This window comes from Petromyzon marinus, unplaced genomic scaffold (assembly GCF_048934315.1).
Source record: "Petromyzon marinus isolate PM22_M1 ecotype Great Lakes invasive population unplaced genomic scaffold, UKy_Petmar_22M1.pri1.0 PM_G_Scaffold_11, whole genome shotgun sequence".
In the NCBI taxonomy this organism is placed as follows: domain Eukaryota; kingdom Metazoa; phylum Chordata; class Hyperoartia; order Petromyzontiformes; family Petromyzontidae; genus Petromyzon; species Petromyzon marinus.
The window spans coordinates 46,480-63,106 of NW_027422662.1; the positions used below are offsets into that span (position 1 = coordinate 46,480).

A 16,627-nucleotide genomic window follows, 5' to 3' on the forward strand; every position below is an offset into this window, starting at 1 on the left:
CACCAACGCTGTGTGCTAAAAATTCCAGTGGGATGCAATGTCCACGTTGTTGTTGCTGAGTTCAAGGGAGGGAGCAATGGAAAATGAATCTAAATCAACTTAAACTCCAATCCCGCTCTGTGACGTCACTACTCAGCATCACCTCATCGGCGTGAAACGCCAGGGGGAGGTGTACCTCGCCAGTGACGTCATGTCACCAAGGTATTCACCCCACCCCGTCTACCGCACCCTTGAGCGTGACGTCACCTCTGCCTGGGTCAACTTGCGTTATCTGTTCAAGTACAATCCTTATTTGGGCAAAGCTACGCCCGGTGACTGGTGGCTCATTAACATAATATATTCGTGAAGGCCGTTGCGAGTTTATTGCGACGGGTTTCAGCACCCACGCCACCATCCCTCCACGTATGGGCCGGGCTCATTAACATAATTTATTTAAATTAAGACCCGCTCGTCGCGGGAGGGGAGTGTCTCGTACCACGCAAGTGACGTCATCTCCTGCTGCCGCGTGACGTCATGAGGTAACAAATCTGCCGCTCCGCGCGTGAACTGAAATCCGAGGTGAGAAATTCTCATCGCGGTTGTGGTGGTGGTGGTTGTTGTTGTTGTTTACCCAGGTAGAGCCTCGCTCTCTCTCGTAGGGATGTCAGTTGAGTAGCAGCGAGCATGGGAATCGATGTCCAGGTTGGAACTTTACAACGCGGGGCCTAGCCACGCGGGGCCTTGCCTCCTGCCCTCGCCTGATCGCGTTTACTTTAATTATCTCGCTTAGTTGAACAATCTTTGTAAGAAAGTAATCTACCAGGCTATGCGTTTATTGTGTGTTGACCGACTCTCTGTGTTGCATTGCATTACATTTCCGAGTTTTACTCAGTTTGTTTGATTAAGTGTGCTTTTGATTTAAAGCTTTCTTGACTGCAGGGATTCATATTCTTGGTTCTTTCGGTAAAGTCACCACCACGTAGAAGGGAAACAATAAAATAATAAAAATATAAAACAATAAAATTCTCACGACGTTTCGACTGCAACACAAGCAATCATCGTCAGGTGTGAAAACCATCAGCAAGAACATTTTCTTGTCACCAAGGTATTCACATTTTCTTGCTGTGGTTTTCGCGCTGTGGTTTTCACACCTGATGATGATTGCTTCTTGTGTTGCAGTCGAAACGTCGTGAGAATTTTATTGTTTTATATTTTTATTATTTTATTGTTTCCCTTCTACGTGGTGACTTTACCGACAGAACCAAGAATATAAGTGTGCTTTCTCTCTCTCTCTCTGCGTGTGCTCGTGTTATTATTATTTCCTGCAGTCACCAAAGTTCCAAATCTCTCTTTGACACAAGGCCGTAATTATAATGTTATAATAATTATAATATGTAATAATAATTATAATATATATTAGGGGGGGACATATCCCCCCCCCAATAATCAAACATGCTCAAAATGTCCCCCCCAATATATTGCTATAAAAATATATATTTTTAAATAATAATTGCTATGCTATGTTAATAAAAACAACAATTTCGCTAAACCTTGGCCACAAAATGTGGACTTGTCTTCATATAACAATACGTAGATTTGTGTTTGTATGATTGCCTTGTACTTTATGAACCCCTAATCTCTGCCATTACATACTATGAAACAAGAAAAGTAAAAAAAATAAACAACAGAACAATGTAAATACAATACAATATTATACATTATTGTATCAAATAATACAAAAATTCCATCCCATGTGTTAGTGAAATTTTTCAATATTTTAGTAAATGTCAGGAAATTAGTTTTCAAATTGAGATATTTTTTTTTTCCTGGGGGAGGACCCCAGAGCCCCTGGTAGATTTGGTCCCCCCCAATGTTGACTCCATGGCTACGGCCTTGCGTTGACTCGCGGATTTCTCTACACCCCCTCCCCTCTCTCTCTGCCCCCCTCTCTCTCTCTGTTTAAGGCCTCAACACAGAGGCGTTGTTTCTCTGTGTGCCTACAGTGACGGAAAAAAGTACTTGATCCCCTGCTGATTTTGTACGTTTGCCCACTGACAAGGAAATGATCAGTCTATAATTTTAATGGTAGGTTTATTTGAACAGTGAGAGACAGAATAACAACAAGAAAATCCAGAGAAACGCATGTCAAAAATGTTATAAATTGATTCGCATTTTAATGAGGGAAATAAGTATTTGACCCCCTCTCAATCAGAAAGATTTCTGGCTCCCAGGTGTAATGAGCTGAGATTAGGAGCACACTCTTAAAGGGAGTGCTCCTAATCTCAGCTTGTTACCTGTTCCTAATAGAGGATGGGGTGGTTGTGTAATTAAGCCCGTCACCACCCGGCCAATTAGTGAGATTTGTCACGTAAACAAAACGCGTCAATTAGTTACTCATTGACCGAAAGCTTTCGTGACTGCTAGGAATTCATATTCTTGGGTCTTACGGGTAAAGTAACGTAGATAGGTTTTCTTTTAACCTATCGACGTGAGTTTACCGAAAGACCCAAGAATAGTTAGTTACTCGTTCAGCAGCACCGGTGCGTTGGAGAGTAAACCCGCAAGCGAGGTGGGCCTCTGGCGTTTTTGAGACGATTTTCGTGTCCTCAGGTCGTTAATGTGCATACGTTATGTGCATTCTGTATGTTGACTGTGAATAGATCAATAATAGAGATCCACTAATCTGCTCCTTACCCCCCTACCCCCTGGACTTGATTTGCTCACATTGACGATATAACATTTTATTCCTCTATTTAACGCCGAAACAGAAGGATTTATCCACAATCCTGGCTGTCGCCTGAGGCTGGTTTTGTAATCACCGGCGAAACGTCGTACTTGAATTGTAAATGTCGTGGGTTTACTCTCCCACACACCAGTGTGCTGAACTAGTAACTAATTGGCACGTTTTGTTTACGTGACAAACCTTACTTCTGGCTGTGTCGGGCAGTGGCGGGCTTAACGACGCATGAATATTTATGCGATCTAACCCAAACAAACTCTATTTAAGATATGTACCTTTCACTAGGTAAGGCACACCGAGCTACATCGCTCTTTTTTATAAGTGACTTGGCTATCAAAAAATGATAGCTCAGCGAAGTGGCTTATCACGTGTAAAATTATAGCAGCCAAATACTCTAAACGCACGTTGATTCTAAATGTGGAGGGGAAAACCGGAGGACCCGGAGAAAAATCCACGCGACCACGGGGAGAGAGACACGCAAACTTCAAAGATGCAGCAGGCGTTAGGCTCGGGATTGAACCCACGACCTCCTGCATACCAGACAAGGTAGTTAACATCTCGCCACCACGGTGCCCTGGTGGACGGGATGTCGGGGTGGATTAGGGGGGCAAGCGCCCACCAGGGATTTGAGATTCTATTTTCGAGGGTGTAAGCCTCCAATAAGCTCGATGGGATCACTGGGGGGTCCCTCACCTCCTCGGTGTCACCAGGAAATCCACACCTCCCCCACTGTAGGCCAAATCCGCACAACGCATGTCATCATTCAGACACGGCGTTCTAGATTTGAAGTTTTCGTGACTGCAAGGATCCATACTTTGGTTCTTTCGGTAAAGTCACGTACCTACGTGACCAAAGAGACACGGCGTCTATGGAAACTGCACTTTCATGTGGTATGGTTCAACACAATATCGTACCGGTATCAGATCTGGGTACAAATCAATTCCTGCTGCCACCTGAACACAGACGTCAATTCCTGGACTGGGCCGGGCCAAACCGTGCACAGGTGGCGACCTGAGTGGGGTACAACTCGCCACCGTTGAAAAGCGAATGCATTATTGTTGTTTTTGTATTAAAACTGCCACCTGAAAAATATTGTGCTCCACCCCCACTCGTTGCGTCACGTGGCTTCATTTCTGGTCGCAGTGCATTTCTCGTGTCGTATACCGCTGCTGTGACACTGGAAAGGTCACCACCACAATCAGTAGAACCACGACTCAACAGCAGCCTTCCCGAGTCCACCCACCTCGCTCCGCCTCCAACAGCAGACAGTGGTCATTGCCACCCACTATCGTTCTGGTAGCAACTTACCAATTGATTTGCTTTAAAGACTAAGTTTTTGACAATCTTACCGGTGCTGTTTTGCACCATTTGTTGTATGTGGTGCATTCTACTCACCGCGTTCTTTGTGCTGGTTGTATCACCAGGATAATGCACACGACCTTGCCATTCGGCATCTTGCAATACAGTAGTTTTTTATATTTTGCTGTAACCAGGTTTCTGTATAACCATGTCCCCAACGAAAATGGCCATGCATTGCCGAGGTTTACCTGTGCCAAAAATAAAGTCACCCACCATCATCACCCATCGGCACTAGTTCCCCATCTGTAGGCAACTCGCCCCACCAGCACCCCCTTGTCACCTACCAGGCTGCAGACCCTTGGGCTGGAAACACAGCCAGCAGCATCTCAAGATTGCCAGGTCTACAAAGTACTGTAACGCGAGGGGACACGCAGGGTAACCCCTGTGCACATAACCACAGCCCTCGCAGCCGCTACGTGGCGCTACATTGTTCTGCTCAAATGAGCAATGAGGTAACGGTCACCTCCCATTTGCAGCTCAATTTTAAATTCCTCATTCCCATGTGAGAAAAGTATCTCCATTGTATAAACACCGTTGGCTTTCTCCCCAGTGTTGCTTATTGTATCCCAGAGGGACGTTGGGCCGAGTCAACCCCAAAATCAGGATTTGAACTCACAACCTTCAGATTCCGAGCCACTCGCTCCACCGCCGAGAAACCAATGAACAGCCATGACGCATTTAGGAATAAACCCAGTAATGTGCGTGTAATTTTTATTAAAAAATATCCAAGGAAATTAAAAGAAGCACCAGAATGGAATTGACAACGGTGCAGCCAACGTTTAAAAAAACATAACTTAAATTCACTGCATGCAGTATATCGTAGCTTGTTCTGCAAAGGGAGGGGAGTTTTGTCGACATACCCACTCTCCCAGCAGCTGTCTGCACACCGACCATTTACAGTGGAATAACAGCCTATGGAATAAGCACAGAACTATATAGAAGCATTAACAGTATACAGAAATCAACACACCTCTGTAGGATAATTAATCAGGACGCGGCACTTCCTTCACCGCACTGCTCCACTTGTAAATACCCTCCTCCCATCATACTTCATCGCTTTGCCCACTCTTGTAAGAATCTTGCTCAATTTCGGGAAAATCTGTTCACTCGGATCCATGACAACTTTGAAAGAAAGTGCTGTTTGTTGCTGTGACCACTTCACGTTTTGGGCTTGTGGAGCCATGCTCACTCGGCATGTGGGTTAAAAAGAAAAGACACTGGGAGCCTTTACATGGTCCAGTCTTCATATTTGTGAACGCTTTAAAATTGTTATGAATGTGCAGAGCCCTAGGGTCACAACGAATAACATCGTGTGAGGGAGAACAGGGCGGGGGGGGGGGCTTCTTCCTCCTCTAGTCGACTTCCTCCATGCGCGACACGTTCTCGTCGTCGCCCTCCAGGGGTGGAAGGTCGTCTGCGGGACCGGCAGGGATGTCTTCAATTGTCGACTCATCGTCATCGATGCCTGCCACACACACAGGCTCCACTTAACGCTCCACATCCAACAACCCCACCTCACTGGGGAGAGCGGTCACACCTTGTGTAGCAGGTGTAATGTGTCAACTAGTGTGGCCTACGCAGCGGCTGTTATCAGCTCTGGGGACCGTAGTCACCCTCGCAGGATGGTCAGGATGGGCAGTCTACACCATTACATCACCTACACAAGATGACCATTAAAATAATTGCCCTCACCCAAGCCACCTCATTTTGACACAAAATAGAAGTGGTGGCAAGGGGGATATAAAAAATAAAATAAGCAGACAGCATGCCTCCTTCGCATAGCTAAGTGTAATTATTGTGTTATGTACAATATACAAAAACTAGTACCCAAAAAAGCTTTGACTATGTATTATGGATAGTACCCATGTTAAAAACATAAACATCTCAGCAGCATTGGTTCAAGCAAACCTGGCTCTGCTGATGGGACAATGATCATCAAAACTGGTCCAGAATTGGCTCGTGTAGTACCAAATGCTGCTGAAATTACACTCCGAGAAGCCTGTGTGTATATGGAGAGAAACGGGAATGAGGCCAATTCTCTTTGTATTTTGTTGCCTATTTAACGGTGGGGAATTGCAAGTTGTTGCGAGAGGGAATCGATGCGAGGCCTACCAAGTCCCAGCTTGATCATGCGGTAGATGCGGCTCGCATGCGTCTGTGGGTCCTCGAGCGTGAATCCAGACGACAGCAGCGCCGTCTCAAACAGCAGGATGACCAGGTCCTTCACCGACTTGTCGTTCTTGTCCACCTCCACCTTCTGACGCAGGGTCTCCACGATGGGGTAGTCGTGGTTGATCTCCAGGTGCTTCTTGACGGCCATGTAGCCCATGGTGGAGGAGTCTCGCAAGGCCTGCGCCTTCATGATGCGCTCCATGTTGGCCGTCCAGCCGTAGGTGCTGGTCACGATGCAGCACGGAGAGGAGACCAGCCTATTTGACACGGTCACCTGCACGGCACAGAAGGGAACGCGCATTAACAATGAGCACGGTGGACAAGTGCCGTTGTATTTACGCAGAAAAAAAGTGAGCAGAGCCCTCGTGGAAATCATCCAAGCGTCAAGTGGATTTTTCTTGACAGCAGCCGAGCACAGGCCCAAATACGTCAAGCGGCCAGCAACAAACAGTACTATCAGTACTATCAAAATTGTAATAGGTAAGAGTGTGACATGTGTCTTGAAGTGATGAAGGTTATGCAAGGCTTGGAAAAGGAAACAATGGGGAGGGTATTTCAAAGAGGCGCAGTGTGAGGTGAAGACGCAGAAAGTGTTTTTACAGGAACTGGGATTGGTCGAAGTGTCGATGAGGCCAAACATTGGGTGCAGGGATCAGGGGCAAGTTGATGGGGACAGTAAACCATGGTCGTAGCGATAGAAGATTGATGAGGGGACTGACCATCGTTGAATAAGTGACTGGATGGAGTGCTGCATCAACCATAAACCTACTCTACATTGAATTATAACAAGCACAGCGAGGTAGGAACTGGGTGCCGCAGTGTTGAGATGTTAACTACCTCGCCTGGTATACAGGTCGTGGGTTCGATCCCAGTCCTGACACCTGGATATTTGGAGTTTGCATGTTCTCCCCGTGGTCACATGGATTTTTCTCCAATACCTCCGGTTGTTCTCTCCACATTTAGAAACATGGATCGAGAGTATATAGCTCCTAGAAATTTCCACATGATAAGCCACTTCATTGGGCTATCATTTGTGGCCAGATCGCTTCTAAGAGCTGTATAGCTCAGTGGGCCTTGCCTGGTAAGCTAAAAATAATTTAGTTTCAGTTTGGGGGTGGCTCCCCACCCCAGACAGGTTCACATCACAAGTCCTGCCGAGTGCTCACCTTCTCCACCTTCTCCAGGATCTCCTTGACCACCTTGCAGAGATTCTCAAACTTGGCCTTGGCCTCCTCCTGTCTCTTTTTCTCTTCCTCATCTTCCGGAAGCTCCATGCCCTCCTTGGTGACGGAGACGAGGGTCTTCCCGTCAAACTCCTTCAGCTGCTGCACGCAGTACTCATCGATGGGCTCCACTATGTACACCACCTCCAGGCCACGCTTGCGCACGCGCTCCACAAACGCAGAGTTGGCCACTTGCGCTTTTGACTCGCCTGCGAGCGAAATCGCGGTTCACAAATTAGCCTTCCGGCACCACGGCCTCGTCTAACGGTTTGGCAAATTCCCGCTCAAATGAGCATCGCGACGATGCTCATCTCCCGTTTACAGTCCCATTCCAGATTCCTTTGACGAAGACTAATCTAAAGGAGAACCACTGTTAACAACCACAAAGTGGAATGCTATTTATAGACCGAGGGACGATTAACAGTCTGCAAAGCTTCACAATTAGATTACTTGTACAGTCTACACTTAAGTTCAATACTTGGGCAACGTTCTTAGCCAGGAAGTGCTAGCAGGCTGTGTGAAGAGCATCGTGTGTCGTGCAGCAGTGCGTGTGTGGTGCCATGGAGTGTGGTGTCGTGGCGCGTGTGGTGCTGTTGGCACGTGCGTGTCTGCCCGCACCGGTGATGTAGTAGATGTGCTTCTGGTTTTCTTTCATTCGAGACACGTAGTCCTTCAGCGAGCACATGTCCTCGCCCGACATGGACGTATGGTAGCGGAGCAGCTCCGCCAGCTTCTTCCGGTTCTGAGAGTCCTCGTGGATTCCCAGCTGTGGGGAATAACGATAAAAGGCAGAGCGACAGGGTCAGATTTCCCCCTGACGAACTGAACGACGGGAAAAGCACGAATCGCAAAATATTCAAATCCACACCGCTGCAGAAATTCGGCAAATGGTGAGAGCATCCACCTTGATGTTTTTGGAGAACTGCTCATAGAACTTCTTGTAGTTATCTTTGTCCTCGGCGAGCTCCGCGAACAGCTCCATGGACTTCTTGACGATGTTCTTGCGGATCACCTTGAGGATTTTGCTCTGCTGCAGCATCTCACGCGAGATGTTAAGGGGAAGGTCCTCGGAGTCCACCACTCCCTTCATGAAGTCTGCACACGGTGAACATTCACGGCTTTAGTATTTATCACTGTAAAAACTCTAGAGAAACCATTGAATAGAAGTGCTTTAAGGGAGGAAAAAAATGACATTGTTTACGAGTTGCTCTCAAGCCTGCATGCATCCCCGCTTACTGAGATACTCCGGGATGAGGTCTTCACAGTTGTCCATGATGAAGACACGTCGAACGTACAGCTTGATGTTGTTTTTCTTCTTCTTGTTTTCAAAGAGGTCGAAAGCCGCCCGCCGGGGGACGAAGAGCAGCGCCCGGAATTCCAGCTGCCCCTCCACCGAGAAGTGCTGTAGCACAAACACGCCATGTGCAATAGGCATTCAGTACATTTTGTACTTGCGCATTTCCTGTGGCGCATGGCCCTCATCACGAAGGCACCTTTTGAAGTCTGCAGTTGCTTCACAGTTGGGTGGAGGAGGGGGGAGGCAATGTTGCCACTTGTTGTTCCAATTAAGCAACGCTGTGGTTTAACGTTACAAATGTAGTGAATTTGGACTATGATGCCACAACACAAATTACGTCACACAATCTCTGAACCGTACACCGAGGCAGATATAGCGTATTTTTACGGTTCATACACCCCGCAGTTATAACCAGGCAGGCCTCTTAACAATTGAACAAACCTCTGTAACAAGCAGCGAACATGCTACCCTCTGGGCCGCATCATCGCACAAGTCAACAGACGGGCAACACACGCCAGGCCACATACGGCAGCCACGAGGCCCTGGCTCGTCACCTCCACTATGTCCAGAGACAACGGCACCACCACGCTCACCTTCACGGCAAGGTGGTCCTCCCAGTCGTTGGTGAGGCTCATGTAGAACTCGCCATACTCCTCCGCCGTGATGTCGTCCGGGTTGCGTGTCCACAGCGGCTTTGTCTTGTTCAGCTCCTCCTTGTCCGTGTACTTCTCCTTGATCTTCTTCTTTATCTTCTTGTCCGAGTCCTTGGCCTTGTCCTCCTCCTCATCGGAGCCTACGTCTTCGATGTTGGGAGTGTCGTCGTCAGACCTCTCTTAGATTTATCAGGAGCCGCCTCCTCCTTATCCTCCTCGTCATCGCTCACCTCCTTGTTGCGTTCTTTCTCCACCTGCAACAGACGGATTACCCAAACTTCAGACGACATACGATGGAGGTTGCTCACCAAAACAGCGATGAAACAAACGGACTGCGGTCCGAGTTGGTCGAATGTACGAAACGCAGCACGTTACTCACGTAAAGCGTGATGGGGTAGCCGATGAACTGGGAGTGCTTCTTGACAATGTCCTTAATTGACCTCTCCTCCAGGTACTCAGTCTGGTCCTCCTTAATGTGGAGCACGATCTTGGTGCCACGACCGAGAGGCTCCCCTGCACCGCATCATCGCAGCCACTCGAGATTAGCAAACTCATCACCCGGCAGCGGGGTGTGCTGGGCGTGCGGCATGGCGAGAGCCACGCGTGCTCCACCGGGAGCTCATACTCACCATCGTTGTCGGGCCTCACGGTAAACGAGCCGCCGGTCGAAGACTCCCACACATATTGCTCGTCGTCGTTGTGCTTGGTGACGACGGTGACGCGCTCGGCCACCAGGTAGGCAGAATAGAAGCCCACGCCGAACTGGCCGATCATCGAGATGTCGGCGCCCGCCTGCAGGGCCTCCATGAAGGCTTTGGTGCCCGACTTGGCGATGGTGCCTAGGTTGTTGACGAGGTCGGCCTTGGTCATGCCGATGCCCGTGTCGACGAGTGTGAGTGTGCGGTCGATCTTATTGGGGACGATGTCGATCTTGAGCTCCTTGCCAGTGTCCAGCTTGCTGGGGTCAGTGAGGCTCTCATAGCGGATCTTGTCCAGCGCCTGGGCAGACGGGGGACCGCACAGTGATGTTTACAATGCCATGGCAACAGCAGATCGACGCATGCTACCACATCCACGACCATCACATTCACGGCTCGACCAAATTCCGGAATCTACGACTAAGCGGCAGGGTGGCGGCACAGTGGCAACTCATGTGCCTCACGGCAAGAAGGGCCTGGGTTTTATTACTGACTATGAGGGTGCCTGGAGTTTATACACTCTCCCCCTATTTTTCATGGGCTTCATCAGGTTTGCTCAGGTTTCCTCCCATAGCGAACAATACTTTGGTTATGTAACTTGGTAAATAATACCTCGATAAGCAAATTTTCGATATACAAACTTTGGATTTATTACTATTATATTAATGGCAAAAAATAAATTCACTGAAATTTGATAAATAAAATAGCCCATCTACAGTTCAATATAAATAAGAATAAAATTACAAGATACAGTTTTATGAGCATTGAGATCGGCTATAGAAATTGTGTCTACATTCGTCTCGGCCAATCAGCATGCAACAATACACTGTTACGGTGATATGGTGTTTGGTGGGCAATGTAGCCCCTCATGACTGCACCGAAGACTACACTGGCTAGTGTGAATATTTTTTCAGTACATTACACGGTTTCTTTTAATTATGACGGTTTTTGTATTTTAATACTGTACAGAATAAAATATTTTCAATATAAATGATCTTGATACGAATGGGAAGTTATTGAATGTTTATTGTATGAAATTGGAACGCACCCTCAGAGTACTAACGTACATGCTATTCAATGTAACAACTTTTGATATACAAATGAAGCTCCAGGAACGCATCAACTTCCTATATCGAGATATTGGCCAAAAACATCCCAATGCTGGCTGAAAGAATACCGGCAAATTACTCAATTTGGATCACACACACCAAGTAACATCGTCCCCAACCACAAAAACTTTGCAGGACCCTCCTGAAAACGAGTCTTAGGACTCTGAGGTAAACAAGCGGAGTAAATAAAATAATACATTGCAAAGATGTCTGCCAATCTACTGTTGGATGAAGGCCTCATTTCCACACTGTCAGTCATGGAAGTGTATTGGCAAGCAGTCTACACAGTAGCAGTGGACATGGGGCCACTCACAATGACAGCAGCAACGTTAATCTAAAATCACAATTAGACCGCAAGCGGCCCATACGATACTTTGGATGTGTGAAGGGGCGGGTGGGGGGGGTCCTAGCATCCCCTCCCCCTTAATAGCGTGGGGGGCCGGTGGCGTCAGGGGTGTGGCGGGGTGTGTCCGTGTGTGACGGTGTGTGGAGTGGGGTGTGTCCGTGTGTGAGGGTGTGTGGAGCGGGGTGTGTCCGTGTGTGAGGGTGTGTGGAGCGGGGTGTGTCCGTGTGTCCGTGTGTGTGGAGCGGGGTGTGTCCGTGTGTGAGGGTGTGAGGAGCGGGGTGTGTCCGTGTGTGAGGGTGTGTGGAGCGGGGTGTGTCCGTGTGTCAGGGTGTGTGGAGCGGGGTGTGTCCGTGTGTGAGGGTGTGTGGAGCGGGGTGTGTCCGTGTGTCAGGGTGTGTGGAGCGGGGTGTGTCCGTGTGTGAGGGTGTGTGGAGCGGGGTGTGTCCGTGTGTGAGGGTGTGTGGAGCCTGGTGTGTCCGTGTGTGTGGAGCCTGGTGTGTCCGTGTGTCAGGGTGTGTGTGTAGCGGTGTGTGTCCGTGTGTGAGGAGCGGTGTGTGTCCGTGTGTGTGGAGCGGGGTGTGTCCGTGTGTGTGGAGCCTGGTGTGTCCGTGTGTCAGGGTGTGTGAGGAGCGGTGTGTGTCCGTGTGTGTGGAGCGGGGTGTGTCCGTGTGTGTGGAGCATGGTGTGTCCGTGTGTGCGAGGAGCGGGGTGTGAGTGGTTCCGTACGTCGGAGCTGTTGGAGATGAGCTCGCGCAGGAAGATCTCCTTGTTGGAGTAGAAGGTGTTGATGATGAGGGACATGAGCTGGGCGATCTCCGCCTGGAAGGCGAAGGTCTCCGCCTCCTCGCCACTGCCCGCCATGGGCTGCGTCGTCTCCGACACCTCGGGCATCTGTGGAGATAGCAGCGCAGGAGAGGAGACGCGTGGGGGCACCCACTGAGCCTCTAGAGAGCCCCTGTGGAGACACGCGAACACGGAGTCCCTGTGCGGACACGGAGCCCCCTGTGCGGACACGCGGACACGGAGCCCCCTGTGCGGACACGGAGCCCCCTGTGCGGACACGGAGTCCCTGTGCGGACACGGAGCCCCCTGTGCGGACACGGAGCCCCCTGTGCGGACACGGAGTCCCTGTGCGGACACGGAGCCCCCTGTACGGACACGGAGTCCCTGTGCGGACACGGAGCCCCCTGTGCGGACACGGAGCCCCCTGTGCGGACACGGAGCCCCCTGTGCGGACACGGAGCCCCTATGCAGACACGGAGCCCCTATGCAGGCACAGAGTCCCTATGGACCTTCCAGAATGTTCCCTCTCACGGGCACCACCCGCTGACCGCTCCGCCTGCACCATCGCCCACCCACCACGGCACCCACACGGCACCCCCCACGGCACCCACCCACGGCACCCCCACACGGCCCCCACCACGGCATCCATCCACGGCCCCCACCACGGCACCCCCCCACGGCATCCACCCACGGAACCCCCCCACGGCACCCACCCACGACACCCACCACGGCACCCCCACGGCACCCACACGGCACCCCACCACGGCACCCTACACGGCATCCACCCACGGCACCCCACCACGGCACCCCACCACGGCACCCCCACGGCACCCCCACGGCACCCACCACCGCCTCGCTCGCTCTCTCGCGTCCCCCGTCAGTGGCGGGCGCCGCCCGATGGTCTCCGGTTTACGGCCGACCGAGTGGTGGTGCAACTCGACGTGACACCGAGCAGCCACTGCACCTCCGAGTAGCCAGCCGACAGTCGCTACTTCAACATTACAAGCATCGCCGAGCACGACGCATACACCGTACACTGCTCTCAATAACGCCGTCGTTACCTCGTATCGTTCTGCCGTAGCAGTGAGAAGTCGTCAAGGCGCAGTGGTTCGCGCTTTCGCGGTGGCTGCGGCAGATTTCTGTGAGCGCGGCGGCTGCCGGCGCCGCTGCTTATAGCGAACGCGAAATTTCGAGAAGACGCGGGCGGGGGTCTCGCCCCGGCGTGCTCCGGTGATTGGTGGAAGTTTCGCGAAACCCCGCCCCCTCGCTCTCGATAATTATCAAAGCCTCGCCCCCTCGCTCTCAATAATTCTCAAAGCCCCGCCCCCTCGCTCGCGAGAATTCTCAAAGCCCCGCCCCCTCGCTCTCGAGAATTCTAAAAGCCCCGCCCTCTCGCTCTCGAGAATTCTCAAAGCCCCGCCCCCTCGCTCTCGAGAATTCTCAAAGCCCCGCCCCCTCGCTCTCGAGAATTCTCAAAGCCCCGCCCCCTCGCTCTCGAGAATTCTCAAAGCGCTTTCGCTTCCACGTGCCCATAGACTATCGTGGTGTATCACAGCAATGCCCATAGACTATCGTGGTGTATCACAGTAATGCCCATAGACTACCGTGGTGTGTCACAGTAATGCCCATAGACTATCGTGGTGTATCACAGTAATGCCCATAGACTACCGTGGTGTATCACAGTAATGCCCATAGACTACCGTGGTGTATCACAGTAATGCCCATAGACTATCGTGGTGTATCACAGTAATGCCCATAGACTATCGTGGTGTATCACAGTAATGCCCATAGACTATCGTGGTGTATCACAGTAATGCCCATAGACTATCGTGGTGTATCACAGTAATGCCCATAGACTACCGTGGTGTGTCAGTAATGCCCATAGACTATCGTGGTACCAGCAATGCCGATGGAATGTAATGGTAAAAACATTACCCATAGACTACTAAACGTGTAACAGAAAACATAACTATTTTATTTTACGGGCATTCTTCTTTGTGACCTTCGTTTGAATCCACTGCTGAGTTCGGTCTTGGCACGCGTTGAGTCGGAACGCGTCGGCATCCCACTCCACATTGCGGAGCCCTTTGCGTGTCGGCGTGAATCACTCCACTACGGCGAACCCTAAGAACCCCGACCGAGGACGCTTCTAGAAGTAGCCGCAACACGGGCTCACGTGAAGCGGAGCCACACGCCCGGCGGTCATCGTGGCCCGTGGCTCCAGCTAGCGGGGTCTTTGTGCTGTTCACCGGGCCGCGAGCAGTACGGGGACACGGGCTCGCCGGGCCTCACTGGGCGCTCTGTTCGCCGCAGTTCGGCTCCATTGTGCCGTGTGGCAGGCAGCCCGCGGCGGGCTGGGGAGATGGATTGTTGTGGCGGGCACTCGACAACAGTGGCACACACGTGCTCGAGCGGTGTTCTCTAAGGCCAGTATGCTCTGTGTATTTTAACACACACCAGGGATTGAGTATGGTCTGTGGATTTAACACACGCTATGGGTTGGTATGCTCTGTGGATTTAACACACGCTATGGGTTGGACATGGTCTGTGGATTTAACACACGCTATGGGTTGGGCATGGTCTGTGGATTTAACACACGCTGTGGGTTTGGTATGGTCTGTGGATTTTTACACACGCTATGGGTTGGGTATGGTCTGTGGATTTAACACACGCTATGGGTTGGGCATGGTCTGTGGATTTAACACACGCTATTGATTGGACATGGTATGTGGATTTGACACACACCAGGGATTGAGTATGGTCTGTGGATTTAACACACGCTATGGATTGGACATGGTCTGTGGATTTAACACACGCTATGGGTTGGGTATGGTCTGTGGATTTTTACACACGCTATGGGTTGGGTATGGTCTGTGGATTTAACACACGCTATGGGTTGGGCATGGTCTGTGGATTTAACACACGCTATGGGTTGGGCATGGTCTGTGGATTTAACACACGCGATGGGTTGGGCATGGTCTGTGGATTTAACACACGCTATGGGTTGGGCATGGTCTGTGGATTTAACACACACCAGGGATTGAGTATGGTCTGTGGATTTAACACACGCTATGGGTTGGGCATGGTCGGTGGATTTAACACACGCTATGGGTTGGGCATGGTCTGTGGATTTAACACACGCTATGGGTTGGGCATGGTCTGTGGATTTAACACACGCTGTGGGTTTGGTATGGTCTGTGGATTTTTACACACGCTATGGGTTGGGTATGGTCTGTGGATTTAACACACGCTATGGGTTGGGCATGGTCTGTGGATTTAACACACGCTATTGATTGGACATGGTATGTGGATTTGACACACACCAGGGATTGAGTATGGTCTGTGGATTTAACACACGCTATGGATTGGACATGGTCTGTGGATTTAACACACGCTATGGGTTGGGTATGGTCTGTGGATTTAACACACGCTATGGGTTGGGCATGGTCTGTGGATTTAACACACGCTATGGGTTGGGCATGGTCTGTGGATTTAACACACGCGATGGGTTGGGCATGGTCTGTGGATTTAACACACGCTATGGGTTGGGCATGGTCTGTGGATTTAACACACACCAGGGATTGAGTATGGTCTGTGGATTTAACACACGCTATGGGTTGGGCATGGTCGGTGGATTTAACACACGCTATGGGTTGGGCATGGTCTGTGGATTTAACACACGCTATGGGTTGGGCATGGTCGGTGGATTTAACACACGCTTATTGGTTGGGCATGGTCTGTGGATTTAACACACGCTATGGGTTGGACATGGTCTGTGGATTTAACACACGCTATGGGTTGGGTATGATCTGTGGATTGAACACACGCTATGGGTTGGGTATGGTCTGTGGATTTTTACACACGCTATGGGTTGGGTATGGTCTGTGGATTTAACACACGCTATGGGTTGGGTATGGTCTGTGGATTTAACACACGCTATGGGTTGGGTATGGTCTGTGGATTTTTACACACGCTATGGGTTGGGTATGGTCTGTGGATTTAACACAAGCTATGGGTTGGGTATGGTCTGTGGATTTAACACACGCTATGGGTTGGACATGGTCTGTGGATTTAACACACGCTATGGGTTGGGTATGATCTGTGGATTGAACACACGCTATGGGTTGGGTATGGTCTGTGGATTTTTACACACGCTATGGGTTGGGTATGGTCTGTGGATTAACACACACTATGAGTTGGGTATGGTCTGTGGATTTAACACACGCTATGGGTTGGGTATGGTCTGTAGATTTTTACACACGCTATGG

The 16,627-nt window shown here is 50.3% G+C and overlaps 1 pseudogene; it reads right to left on the bottom strand.

Moving 5' to 3' along the window:
- Positions 1-4,767: 4,767 nt before the first annotated feature.
- Positions 4,768-13,509, bottom strand: LOC116937966 (heat shock protein HSP 90-alpha-like; annotated as a pseudogene).
- Positions 13,510-16,627: the final 3,118 nt, after the last annotated feature.